The sequence below is a fragment of the Seriola lalandi genome, unplaced genomic scaffold (genome assembly GCF_002814215.2).
Source record: "Seriola lalandi dorsalis isolate HSWRI2012SDOR001 ecotype SW California unplaced genomic scaffold, Sedor1 jcf7180002052274, whole genome shotgun sequence".
NCBI classification, from domain to species: domain Eukaryota; kingdom Metazoa; phylum Chordata; class Actinopteri; order Carangiformes; family Carangidae; genus Seriola; species Seriola lalandi.
The window spans coordinates 1443602-1458601 of record NW_019522827.1 but is presented as its reverse complement, the minus strand read 5'-3'; the positions used below and the strand labels follow the sequence as shown (position 1 = coordinate 1458601).

General features: G+C 42.2%; 1 long non-coding RNA gene across 6 annotated transcripts in view; it reads left to right on the top strand.

Moving 5' to 3' along the window:
* Nucleotides 1-15000, top strand: part of LOC111650431 (uncharacterized) — a 53021-nt gene that overhangs the window by 36205 nt on the left and 1816 nt on the right. For 5 of the 6 annotated variants that reach the window (XR_015436840.1, XR_015436839.1, XR_002760404.2 and 2 more), the window contains 3 exons: nucleotides 127-204; nucleotides 7569-7662; nucleotides 14922-15000. This is a non-coding gene — a long non-coding RNA (uncharacterized LOC111650431). The remainder of the gene's footprint in view (nucleotides 1-126; nucleotides 205-7568; nucleotides 7663-14921) is intronic. The other variant, XR_015436838.1, reaches the window with a different exon arrangement.

Here is a 15000-nt window from a genome sequence, read left to right as displayed (position 1 = left end):
GACTGAGGCTGGGGGGCTCAGGCTGGGGCTGGGGCACGGCTGTGAAGGGGACAGTCTGAGGGAAATCACTGGGTCTTGAAGGAACCTACCAAACGGGAGCTTATGGCTTTCTCCTCTTCTTGACAGAGATGTGGATGAAAGCGGGAAGAGCTGCCGAATTTCGTATCCCGACCAGACGTTTGCCATCTTTGCACTGAAATATTGGTGAGTAATATCTGTTTTAATATGTGTACGCTTGTGTGGTTTAGATGGAAGTTTATCCGTGTGTTTACATTTTAGGCTTTCAGTGTTTAACAAGCACCCTGTACAAATAAACATTTGATGCACTTGAGGTTCTTACACAAAGTTTCTTTCAACCCTGTTGTGCATTTATACATCTTAATACAAAACCCTACATGCTCATGTAGTTTAGGAACATATAGCACATATGAGAGCGACAGATCGATTCCTTTAACTTCAATAATGCTTTTCTATAACTTTTCCCAGCTCTCCACAAAACCTAATTATAATTTAGTAATGCAAAAACAAAAGCCATTAATAGTGCTTTGATTGCTGCCAGGATAATCCTACTTCTTGCTAATCAGTGGATGAGTGTAAGGCCACGGTTGTGGAGGTATTTGAGTGTATATGAGTGATGCGGTCCGGGCTTAGCATGTACTGTATGAGGAGAAGTACGTTGTGTACTGATCATGTTGATCGGTTTAATGTTCTGAAAAGTTTAAGGAGACAGAATAGAGAATAAATATAAAAGCGTCCATCACTTTGTCGTTTGAGAGGTATTTGCCACCTACTTTTAATGTCGATCACATCATTTCCTGATTTTTTTTCTTTTCTTTTTGTATGTGTGTGTGTGTGTGTGTATCTTACATCCTTGAACACGGAATCTTGTAACACTTATTCTTTGCATAGTAACATTTTGTTTCAACTGTTGTCTGCAGAATCTCTTAAAATGCTTTTGTACTTCTATTGATGCATGAGCAAACCTGAACGAGCATTAATCCTCTGTGAGCAGTCATAAAGCAGTTCCACACCTACGATGTTGAAACGATGAATCTGACTTCAGATAAGTTACTTTAGTTAAAACATAATTTACGTTGGCTCGTTCGGCTCTTTGTCAGGTACTTGGTCATTAACTTTACCAATTCAATGGAAAATACAGGTTGCATCAGTATATGAGCCGTTTATAAGGCAATTTACAATCCCAAGGGTGATTCATAACATTTTTTATTACATAGTAATAACTGTTTTCAAATATCTGTTTTTTTTAAACCTGAAATTAGCAGTTGATTTATGGAAATCTTCCATCTTTGGCCTCTTTCGTGCTTTAGTTTTCTGAGGTGTGCTCAGACATTAGGCTGCTTATCAGGGTTGATATGAAAGGGGACTTTTTTTTGAAGGGCACAACCGAGCTGATATTAGCTTTCAGGTGATTCAAGACTCAGGTTCAGCCTTCCCATACGCAGTTGATTATGGTCATCCATACGAATATAAGCTCTGCTTAACTAGCAGTGGACACATGGTTTTGGCTGGCAGAGTATCACACTACTCCACCCCTAAGGCCTTATTGGCAGTGGATGGCAGTAGTCCAGGGAAAGGTTGCATGTTGAGAGGCAGATGGCAGGGTGGTGAGGGTTTGCAGTATTTTCTCTCTGTAAAAGTATACCTGACCAATCCAACAGCCTGGTACAGCCCACAATGAGGCATTCTGTGCAGTGGAGCAAACTTCAGCTTCACTGCAGCTACACAGCAAAGCCAATCATGGAGCAACAGACACACACACACAAACAAACGCAAATACAAGTACACAATCTAATGTACATATTCGTATGTATAATTAAATAATTTTCTTTGGCCTGGATGTCAGGTATTGAAACATTTTCACAGCAGGGAACATATTTTTTTATATCCCTGTCTGTTTTTGCTCTTTCAGTGTGTGTTCTTGGGCTTGATGAAATGGTGTGTTCAGAGTCTTTCTTCTGCTGAAGCCGCATGAGTGCCCTCTTAATACATTTTATCAGTCAGTATATTTCTTTTTTTTTTTTTTTTTTTTTCTAAATTTTATATACAAAGGTACCAGTGTCTCATGGTTATACTGCAAAAACAGAGTTCAGGGAAACTGCAGGCCACAGCTAGAACACCAAGTTCCCAAACTTGAACTTGTGGCCTTGAACTTGAATGGGAATTTCTGGATTTTTAATGAAATTATACTTTATATCAAATTTCGTCTTAGAACATACCACTTATTGCTAAATACTACATGTTTTTGTAAACATGCTAAAAAATTCCAACTGACGACCCTTCAAATCCTTATAGGTATCAACCGAAAAATGCAATGCTTATGCAGTTTTCACAGCAATTGTAAGTAATTATTATTGTATATAATTCAGGCTTTTAAAATATTAAAATTATTTTAATTAATGGGTTACCTTTAATGTCCTTTGTTTAATTTGTATTTGATTTAGACGAAGTTCTCATATTTACATATTATGCCCACAGATAGAAAGTACACAGATAGCAAAAGATTAAATGTTGCAAAATAATGTACTCCCTGATTTTTTTCTGTAGAGAATTAATTATTTAAGAATTTTAAAAGTTCTCCCATAAAGTTTCAAAGAGGGAAAAGTACTTTTTCTTCCTATAAGCATACATCTCTATTGAGGAAAATACACCAGGAAGTGTAAAACAAAATAACTGTATATGATACAAAAAAAATCCATATGTTTTTCCAACGTTGCTTTTGGTGTAGAGAATACAGTAATGGCTAACGAAAACACACCCTCAGTATATTTTTATTGTGTGTGTGTGTGTGTGTGTGTGTGTGTGTGTGTGTGTGTATGTGGTAAGACATGCATGTGCATGCTCATGTCCTCCACTTGCTTTAATTTTTTTAATTTGTTATTGATATTTTTTAATAGTATTGAATTCATTGCAAATTTTCACCGTATGTATTTATTTTAAATCTTTGATCGCAAAATCACAAATCTATCACGTGTCACATTATTATGGTTTGACTTGTATCAATAAACTTTTTTTTTACATTTATTTATTTATTTTGTCAAACTACAATTCTGAACACGTAGTTTTTCCTAATATTTATCTTATCATGCCTTCAGACAAGTGTATAAAAAGTCACAGGGCAATATTTACAGGAGTTATTTAATTTCGTGTGACCCCAGTTGCTCCAGAATTGCATTATTTGTTATTCTCAATAACGTTATAAGCATAAAAAGTCTATCCATGCAGATAAGAAAAACAGAGCAACCTCTTCTCACAAACTGCCAGCCTGAGGCACTGCCAAGTATTAAGTATATTTAATATTAAAAATCTTATTTCACACAACATTAACACGTGGAATTAACAGATGGGAACAATACAATCAGGGGGTGGAATATTATTTTTTAGAAGTGTAATCTAAGAGGAGATGAAAGAAGTTCTTGATCTCTGGATCACTTTTTGAATAAGACGTTTCCTGTCAGAGACTTTTGTGGTAGTGTGTGTAGCAGTACTGTATAGACTACTGTATGTCTCTGGATCTGAGTGTTTCTGCCAGATACTTTTCAAGTGTTGAGTGTGTGGTTTAGGTCATGTGCCAGTGCTCAGTGTATTCTTACTAGTGCAACACACAGTGAAAATGAGTCATTCACCAGTACAACACAGCAGCAAGCCACCAATACACTGCTTCATTTGTTAAGTGGATAAATTGGTATTTAAGATTATGTGATTTTGTTTCATTTATGAGCTTGCTGTGATGTTGTGAATTCCATCCAATTTCCTCCTGGCTAATATGAAATCCAGATTGGAGTGGTGAATGGGGGCCAAGTGAGCACTCACTGTAAATATATTTTTCTGCCATAATAATGAAGCCTCTTTTATTTCTCCTGCTAAAATGGTTTCAGTGTGCTGTTTTAAGTACAATAAAAACTGAGAAACCCGGCGTAATGAAAGTTATATTGTATGTCTAAGCTCTCTGGAGGATTGTCAGGGTTAGGGATATGATTGACATACAGGACTGCCTGGGCTGCCTGCACTAAAAATGCATTTATGTGGTCCTGTTAGAGGATTTTGATGTCTTCACTGATTCACTATCTTTTTATTTTCTATTTATTTTCTATATATTTATTTATTTATTTATTTTTATTTATTTTTTTTTTTTTTCATTCTTGTCAAAATAACATGTGTTTCCTGATCACAGGACAATACAATACATAAATGACTAGGCCAGAAATATATACATTTATTGTGGAAGTCTTTTGCTGTAAGCAGAAGCAGCCATATTTCCCAAGTCCTCATGTTTCAAGTCCAAGTAAACGGATACTCAGTAGATTTACTTGTAAAATGAAGGAAATGGAAAATAAAATCTGACACGATATCATGCAGGTTGAAAATATATGTATGTAGGGTATCAATATGACGACTTTGCTGTTTAGGTCCGGTGTTCTTACTGACGGAGTATAAGCAGTGGTGCAAAGTATCTAACACTATGCAGCAGGTTAGCTCGAGCAGGTCACTGCTTGTAGAAATGGAGCTGGATTGAAATCCCTCCTCAGCAGCTTAGCACGTCTAAATGTCACAGTGCATTCTGCAGAAACCAGCGAGACAATCGGTTGCATTTTACAGTGCTTGTGTCAATCATAGTAGCATCTGCCTCGGGGTTTTATTTAGCAGTTGTCAGTTTGTAGAAAAAGGTGTTTAAATCTCCTCGAGGTATATGACTGTCTTGTCAGATCGGGTCTGTGTGTAAGAGGTGGTAGTAGGCTCTCTGTTGCCCTCCTGCACTGTGAATGTGGGATAGCACATGAGTGGATCTACAGTGGCCACTACAGGCTGTGGAGCACTCATACAGGATCAGCAGTACAGTATAGTAGGAAGTAGGCAAGGCCTGAGAAGAGAGGGGAGAGGCTGAACAAAGAGGCCACGACCCTCTGACGACGATACATGCATTTTTGGGGTTGGTGTTGTTTGTGCATGTGGTAAAATTATTGTACAAAAGCAAAACGTTCAAGGCTCAATAAGACAAATAATTACAGGCACATATGCTGATGCACTTACATGCATAATCACACATATGTAAATGCACAGCAAAGTCTGTAAACCTGCTTTTCCTCACTTCTCTCGCCATACATGGAAGCCATTAGTGCATTACCCCACTGACTACTGAGGATTGGGGGGCCATTTTATTCTCCCTGTGTTAATCAGGATGTCAGCCGGGAGTGTCACATGTAATTTAAACACAAAACCACAGCAACTCCACAGAGGCAGTGAGCACAGTCATAATGACATAATATTGGACGGGGTAAGAGTTTCGGGGGTGACAGATGATGTAGATTTTCCTCCCCCGTACCTCCCCCTCTTTTCCTGTAGATGTTAACATGGTGCTTTACATCATGGGCCCTTCGGCTGAGGTCAAGGTGTTTTTTTCCTCAAGTTTATTTGCCCAAGAACAATTTTCTTATACATTTCCTGTACAATGCAAGTCTTAACAACTTTCTCAAGGGAATTATATAGACATTCGACAGGCAGATTTCTTTCATCCAACCAGATTAATATTTAGAATATTTATTCAAATATAACTATATGTTTTCTTTACCTCTGACCAGGCGATGTTCAGGGTGTCAGTATGTGTTTCAGAGAGTCTTTAGTCTGTGGTCTGCAGCATCACGTGTGAGCACATGTCGTCAGGACAGATACTTGTTTTATGTACCTGCCAGGCAAAGCGATATTCCAGATAACATTGAGCTGCGCCCACTCAACTTTTCTTTTCCAACGCTCATATATTTCCTCAGCTTTTGGCCTCTGCTGTCGCCAAGGCAATTTAGTCGGAGAAAAACTGCGGAATCAGCAAAATTGTTCCACTTGGAGGTAAAGTTGGAAGTGTTGAAAGGCCTCGCCTGCAACTCTCTGACTATCAAAATATTGTAAATCCCTTCCCTCACTTCACCTCCACTTCATCGCTTTCTTGCCGTTCATCAGCCCTGAGCCGAATGATGTCGGCTACATGTAGTGATGAAAGTAAATACCCTGGCTCGAGCTGTCTTTGTGTGATTCATTTTGGTACAGGAAAACGAATATTGAATATAGTATCTGCTTCGATATGTCATTACCTACATTTTCTTTTACTGATTTGACTGCAATTTTCCACTGATTTCTGTAGTACTGATTTCTGCTGTGTGATTCAGCACTCCAGTAATGTCTATATAGTCAGGTTTCCTTGCTTACACTGCTACACTGCAGCCTACCTAACAGGCGTACTGCTGAACTTCCGTTTTAATTGTCAGAGGGAAATATTTTAGATAGATAAGTTTAAGTTAGAATTTAAGTTGGATAAGTTTTAATATATATGCAGTATATATAGTGTTTTCTTACAGTACTTACAGCCTTTCATGTGGTATATACTCATGTAGACTATCCCTTCTGCACGTACTCACCCAGGCTCCAGGCTTTATGAGTCATCAACATGCATATACACACAAACAACACTCACACACAGAGTGCAGTGAGTGCACCGCTCGGACATGAATCTCCCTCCACGGGCTGGAGGAGTTGGGTTACTCATGAGCCCATAAACATGTGCTGGCGGCGGTCCAAGGCACTGCACTGTAATTACAAACATTAGAAACAATATATAAAAGACCCTTCCCTGGCAAGGCTGTGTCCCGCGCTGTAATTAGCGTCCTTGTACAGAATTATCACCCTTCAACAGCCGCCACCGCGTCGTGTGGAGGCCTTTAATTGGAAGTGTCCTCCTTGGTCTGCTAGAGGACGACGGTCGCGTCTCTCTTTATCTCTGTCACCCTCTTTATTTTCCTGCAATCTGAGATTTGACTAATCATGACTAACTACCTCTCCTGTCCTTTGTCCCATTTCACCTCCAAACAATGGTCCTCACATCGCACACATACATACACACATACATACATAAATACGGACTGGAAGACACGGGCACATGTGAAAAGCTGCCTCGTACATTGACTCTGCGCAGTCCGTACATGCCCTCATGTGTGAACGTGAACATACTGTGCCCGCATGTGCAGAAAATCACTTATTATGCTCACAAGTACACGCATATGCACCACTTCACCCACGCACATGACACTGTAGGCTTTCAGTAACACAGCATGCCAAAATGTGTGCACGTATGCAGCGAGTGGGTGCTACTGGGCAAGGCCAAGACCACGGCGGAGCTTGTGTGTTGGTGTTGGGTGAGCATGCGGCAGTGAGAGTTGGCCGGTGTACAGGCCAGCAGAGAGGGTGCGGTGTGTTACATGTTCCACTAATGAGTTTCCTTGGCCAGGCAAGACCGTGGGGCGAGCTTATTAGTAAACAGGCTACAGAGAGGAGACCCTACAGCCCTCTGCTGCTGCTGCTGCTGCTGCTGCTGCTGTTGCTGCTGCTGTTGCTGCTGCTGTTGCTGCTGGCTCTCCAACTGATCACTCTCACTGTTTCTGCTTCTCTCTGTTGTTTTCTCTTTTTCTCTGTTTCTATCGCTGTAAATTGTCTCTCCCTTGGACGCTACAATTCTCACTCTCTCTCTCTCCGTCTCTCTCTCTCTCTCTCTCTCCCGCTTGTAGGCAGTAAGATGGGTTTTGACTCCAGCCACAGGCACAACCAATTTGGCCAACAAGTGAAATCACGGACAGACAGACTGGCGATCGCAGCAGCATTGTAAGTACCATAATGTATTGTAAATTGAATATGTTGTTATTTAATGATGTATTGTAATGCCACTGTGTTGTCTTGCATTTCATTTAATGAGATGAAGTTTGTAATTAGATGCTGCATAAGTTTCCTTTGTTTTATGCATGGCATGTATCTGCTCAGTCTACATCTATTTTCATTCTCTCTCTCAGACCTATTATAATGCAAGCCTGCATTAGATTAAATCATAATGGCTGAATATTGTGCCTTTATCCCATTTGAAAGGCCAAGTGGTCCCAATGGCTTGTTAGTGCAGTAGATAAAGAAAAAACAAAAACAAAAAACAAACATAATCTTTAGTGCACATGCACAGAAAACACACGGGGTGCAATCTTAATTGTCCACTAGGCATAGGAAGTCTTGACTCTCTCTGTGCCAGGGCCTGGATCTGTTAGAAAATGGCTTCCACTCTCTGCCTTCCAGCTCTCAGCTCCCCGCCGCCATTTTGTGAATCACTGCCAAAGTAGTCAGGTAGCAGTCTGAGAAGGACAGAGTGAAGTAGGGGAGAAAAAGTGGGTGCAACCGGATGCTGGTTGAAGCAGCAAATTAAAATAGACAGGGAGGAGCAAGAAGAATTGGAGAAAAGAGGTGCTCCGGTGTACAATGATAGAATATTTAATATGTCTTTTCCTTATGGAGAGGTTTTTAATTGTTGCCGACTGACTGCATACAAACAATCAGCCTCCCCTCTGGATCCTTCCCAGCTCCTCTTCTCAAAGAGCTGACCTTGGGTGGACGCCATAAACGGTTCTTTTCCAGTGGGGGCAAATGTGCTGGCAGGGCCCACAGCTGCATGACCCCCTTCCACCCACCCTCCACCCTCCATCCAGTCCTCCCTCTTTCCTCCACATCACCCAGACCCCAGCAGACTGGCCCCATAGTAACACAACCTGCCTGCCTACAGTACTCTAGAGCCAGGGTAAAGCTTTAACCTCTGCTTATGTACCTGTCTCCACCCTAACCACAGCGCACTGCTAGCCGTAGCTTCAAACCTGACTGCGCCTGTATCACATGCACTCAGTTACCCCAGGCCCCACCCTACAAAACTCCAGCAGCGGTAGCTAGCTGCCCGCGGCTCTGGAACCCTGTATGCGCCAGGCGTATGATTACATGTGCAGATGTTATTAAAATCCTCCTCTCATCTGACCCTAAGACCACTGATACTATATCAAGCTTTCAGTAGGCGTCTGCTGCTGCTTTTCCCCTGACCAGCCCATTGCTAAACTTACCTGACAAAGTCACACAAAATCATCCAGCGTTTTTAGCATACACCGCGGGGAGCGAGGGGTTGTTTTCGCCAGTTGTGGTTTCTGTCATTTGACTCTACTGTTCCATCGAAATGAAATCATTTACTTAATATATCAGATGTAGCCGAGTTTGGAGATTAGTGAGATCTATTTCAATTTAACAAATATTCATCTGTTGTACATCGATTTTTTTCCCTCCACATTCACCATTAATGGAATTAGCCTTTAAATGTTGAAACAGTTCAAATGTTGTTCATTCTCTCACATATGAAGTAGTTTTACTTGCTTACTGTCACTCATGGTAGCGCCTGAATTATTAACAAAGACACTGATTGCTTGGGTGTCTTATGTTTGCAACTCAGCTGGTAAACTGACCAGTGTGCCAACCTCTTGCAACATTTGGTGCCTTCTTTTTAAATAATTGTAGAAGACATCAACATATATTTACGTGACAAACGCACATAAAAGTTGACCTAAAACCTAGTGACAGCTTACTCAGAGAAATGGCACAAGTGTATATAGGGGTACTATATCTGTTTATGGCCTGAAGTGATGTTGTAAAGAACCCCTCGCTGTATCAGTGTGTATCTGCTGGCATGTAACTGATTTAGACTCTAGGTGCAAAATATAGCAGAGGTCCCTCCAGCAGTAAAACCTGGCCTATTTAGGCCTGTCACAGACAAGCTCTCATTGAGACAGACAGACAGTCAATGGCTTTGCTTACAGTTCAGAATGCACTCTGTTCCCTTTGGCTCTCCACTCCTTAATCTGGCCATGTGTTTGCATATGGGACAGAGTGGCCTCCATATTGTGTTTGTGGAATGAATTATGAATGCTATTGCATGACTGTGGCCTGTTTCTAGGACATATCTCTACAACATCTACCCAGAGACTAAAGCATGAATACATTTATCCGCCATAGACCCCTTGGAAATGATACTGTGAAGCTGGCCTGCCTGCGTTTGTTTATGGTTATATAGAGCAGATGGCCGTGCAACATGGTCATATATCACACACTGGCTGCCTCGCTGGCACTGCCACACACACAAATGCTTATAGGCAGAAATGTAGGACTATTTGAAGGTGATTCAAATCCACAGAAATGTATTCATTATTCTTCTGTCACTCACAGAGGGAGAAGTATTAAATATCTTTATCAGCGTCCATTACTGTATATTCCACTTCATGCTGGCAGCAGTCCTGGAACTATAGGCACTGATGCTGATAACTGCTGCCAAACCAAGCTTTTCAATGCTAACTGTGGTTAGCTGTGCAGTATTTACAGCTGTAGCTTTCAGCTGTAACTGCTAAGCACTGTAGTGAGTCTGACTACAGCCAGCTGTAGCCTGGGGGCAACAAGCTCTTCAAGGTTACAAACTGTACAGATCCCTGTCTGCTTACTCTGGCCCTCTGTCTGTCAGCTGAAGTTCATATCCAGGGAGAAAGGTATTTGTCCCACCCTCTAAATATAGCTGGCGACAGATGCAGCTCGATGGGGCACTGCCCGAGCTGAAAGGGGCCCTGCAGGCAGGCCAGAGCAGAGCTGGGCATGCAGACGTGTGAGGACTATAGACTTCCCCTAATAGACAGGGGCCCTACAGGTCACCAGCAGCCACATGGCAGTGCACGTTTCACCAGCTCCCATTAGCATGGCGGAGCAAGGACTATGCCTGTGAATACCTTGGAAAACAATAGATAATATTTGATTTCTATGTGATGAATATTGAAATACTGCATTGTAGGAACATTTTTTTGCCTGTGGTTATAGTATGGAAAGCCATTAAAGCAAAGATCTCCTGATATAAAAATGGAATGGCGAAGAAAAAAAGCAAAAATCCATGTTTTAACTTCTTATGATTAATGAGGTAAGTGTCCTTGGTTTAATCATCAGCTATGAATGTAGTCTTTTCAGCCTATAGGCTTGAGTACCATGAGCATTAATGAGTATCATGATGGAAACCGTTAAAAGGCATTGTGGTTTAGGCGTCATGATATTTATTGCAATTGTAATAGACACCTGCGAACCCTTCATAAACAAGTCATTTCCATGTAGACCTTTCTGCAGGCCTGCGCCCTGCTGTGCATCCTGCAGCCTCACCATGTCTGTGTGCACGCACGCACATGCATGCGAGTGTGTGTATGTTGCTCTATGTACATGTGACTATATACTGTGTGTGAGAGATGAGAAGCAGCTGGCAAGGTTGGGCTGAGTGGTCTGGGCGACCCCCGCTGCGTGCCCTGTCATTACAATGATTGGGGTCGTTTTTTACCTCTAAGGATGGGGCCGGGGGGCCGCACTGGGATCAGCTAACTTTGCCTTATCCAGCCCTCTTCACCTGGCATGTTTATGGCTCTGCTGGGGGATGGGGTGGGTCACTGGGTCCGGTTCATCTCACAGCCTGACAGGCAGACACACATATTATGCACATAGGCGTGAGTACATGCATACTCCATCACACATGTATACACATGTTGATCTGCACACACATACACCACACACACACATGCACACATACACAAGTGCATACATTATGCATGCATTAATGCAAACATGTAGCCCCATGTGCACACATAGGCACATACATCAAACACCTTCGTACGCACCCATAAATTGCCTTTTCTCTCACTCTCCTAAGACACACTCACACAAGCTCAATATCTGCCTCATGCAGAGGTGACGGGGAGGTCAGCCTGTCTGACTTTGAGCAGAATCCCCCTGTGGCTTGCCCCAGCCATCCCCCCTGGCATGTGTAACAGGACCTGCCCATGCAGCCTCTCCTCTTCCCCCGCTCCTGTCCTCCCCCTCCTCCCCCTGCCTCCCCCTAGCCCTGGTATAAATAGATGGGTCATGCCTGCTGTGCTACCCTGAGGGGGCTGTGGGGGGGCACAGAAGCCATGCTTCCCTTTATAAATGCTCCACCGTGTCTATCTGGATTCCTCCTGTCTGCGCCCAGACACCACTTCACTTGTAGCAGGGCTCACAGGTAGTTGGACAAAAGAAAAATGCATGCACACAATCGCGTGCATATACCTATACCTATACCACATCCCTGATATAAAGGAAGCCACACAGGTATAAACACAAGGCCTGAGCACATATACTGGGTATACTTGCAAAACTCAACCATAAGCACTTACATAATCTTGTGGAGCCAAAAGGCATCCACACAGGCTCGGCTATGAGGCAATGGGTAAATCTGAGGGAGAGTCAGAAGAAGAGTGCCTTTTCCTGAAACTCCCCAAGTTATTTGGTATAAATACCCACAAAACCCCCTAAAACACAAAGTTCAAGTGGCTCAAAAATCCCCTTAATGAAATTGTCTAAATATGGCAAAATTATGACATAATGTCTGATTTTAGAATGAGTAAAAGACCATGAATCTCACTAGAAATGTGATGCCAACTTTCTGCGCTTAACATTTTTACAATACTCCCTGCTACAGACACATCTCTGTCCACCTGAATGTATTGAGGTTTGATACAAAGCCTTGTTTTTGCGAGGAATTTTTCACAAAAGATCCTGATCTATCCAGGTACAAATTAAATTAAGAAAAGGAATCTACAACCTGGACCACATAGACTAAACTAATGATTCAATGGTAATGTTTTTTAATCACAGCGTGAGAGATGAGTAGAAATATTTGCATTGGGAATATGGGGATGCATATTGTGTAAATGTCCAGCTTCTTTTTCCGAATCACCCGCCGTACTGACTGACCACAGACCGCCAGAACCCCAAAGATCGGGTTACAAGGTTACAGCACTCCACTCCATCTGACTATCACTGCAGTGAAAGTCAGCTTTGGTATTGATTGATAGGCACTGTAGCACTTAGACTTAAGTGTGATTGAATTAAGGTGGCTTTTTAAGCAGTGCGTGTCTTTGCTGCAAACGACGTGTGAAAATGTGATGAGGTAAATGAATATCACGTTTTACCTTATTCCCTCCAAAGGGTATTTTTCCATGTTTGTGTGTCATTATGTGTGTGTGTGTGTGTGTGTGTGTGTGTGTGTGTGTGTGTGTGTGTGTGTGTGTGTGTGTGTGTGCGCGTGTGAATTTGAAACTGTGTCCTTGTGTGCGTCTATGTATTTGTTTAGGTGTTTTGTGTGTGCATGCCCCACAGTGCAGATATGTGTTTGTGTGACATTATGAGACGCTGAAGTGTAGTAAGCACGACTTTGCACCCCGGCTCCTCTCAACAGCTAATGGAGGTGGAGGGCTAAAGCAGCGTATCAGTTACAGACGCTGTGCTTTCAAGTGAAGGAGTGCTTGCTGAGTTTGCACACTTTTAAGAAGGCTGAATTTTTTAGGTGGACAAGCTCTTAGTAAAGGAGGTGTTTTTAGATTGAATTACATAACTGTGTAAAGAGCCCTAAACAAGTGTGCACAAGGGTACATGCCTGTGTGTGTGTGTGTGTGTGTGTGTGTGTGTGTGTGTGTGTGTGTGTGTGTGTGTGTGTGTGTGCGCGTGCTTGCTTGCGTTGCATATTGGTCATCTGCAGTACGTGTGTGTGGGTGCGAGTGTGAATATTTCCCTGTCACTGGATGATAGCAACTGGCTGCACTTGAAAGCAATAGCTTTCCTGGACATCCTCTCTGTTGGTCAGGACCCCAGAGCCATCTACTATATTAGATTGAAGTATGTCCAGTCAGCAGACTGAGAGGACAGTGTGCCTTGACCTTACCTTATGAAGTCTGGGCCCACACCATTAAGCTTTTTGCAGGTCTGCACAATGAGAATAGACTGGGAGATGACCACTGATATGCCCTCCGCAGACAGTTTCCCATATGTAGTTACTGTTTAAGCATGTAAATGAAAACATATTAAAAATTGCTCGATTTGGATATGATGGAAGTTTCTCTAATGTGCAACATCATTTGAATGTCCTGCAAAACAGTGATCTAATGCTTCGAGCACCTTTCAAGAAAGATATGTAAATAGTAAATTTGTTTCGGTCTGTTTGATTTTAATTTAATACAATTAGCTCGAAATGAATTCTATTCTAAGTAAATACACTCCCTGCACAGTATCCTCTATGTGGCTCTTTTTCTTTCTGTCATTATCCTGTGCATGTGTAAACGTATGTGTGTGTGTGTGTGTGTGTGTGTGCATACTGTAGGTTGCCATACTGTATTCTTCCTTCTCTCTGTCTCTGTATGCAAAGTGTCTGTGTGCTCCTCTGTGTGTCTCTTACCCTGTAATGGTGTGTGTGTCTGCGCATACTTAAAATGCACTCATCCAGTGCTACGGTGTAAGTAAAGCAGTGCTGAATAATGCAGAGAGCCTCAGAGTCACCACTGAGCAGAAACAATTGGGCCCCGCAGCTCAAGACATACCTTTTTGTATTGTGCCGTGCTGTATTTGTGCCTTCACACATAGAATAATATTACTGTAGAGGTTTGTGCTGACAAAGATTAACCTGATGTCACTTTGTGTCAGCATCTTGTGACAGCTAAACATGTGGGATGGTGTGGCTTTCTCACAGAACAAACAGAACACCTGCACTCACACATGAATCGTCTTCTTGTTTAATGTGGGCAAAAACAACAAACGTGTCTCAGCTATAAGCCTTGATCAGCATAGTGCACCCTGATCATGGCCTATAGTTTGGCAAACAGCACGTTCACCGGCATTCTGTTTGTTCTGTTTAGATAGGAACGACCATGCACCTGATAGATCGCTGGAGTATTTGGATTTGTGCACGCCGCTACTGTCTAATATTTCTCACAGAACACACAAGTATGAGTCATACAGAATTTCATACAAGCATGCTGTAAACACACATAACCACATACTCAAATTGCAAGTAAACAATATGCTTTCACCTGAGAATGCAAAACACTCTCGTACTGACTGTCAGCCGCTGGGGTGTTTGCAATTCATCTCACAGAAGTCAAATGTAGAAGTCACAGTGCTGAAGTATTTCTACATTTCCTTTGGTGCAGAAGTAACAGATTTTCCCTCTCGGGGATTTTCAGATGGAGGCTACCTGACATGCTGCTGAAACCGTGATGGAGGCAGGAGGCGATCGGCCAGTGTGTCGTTCCCCCCCACCCC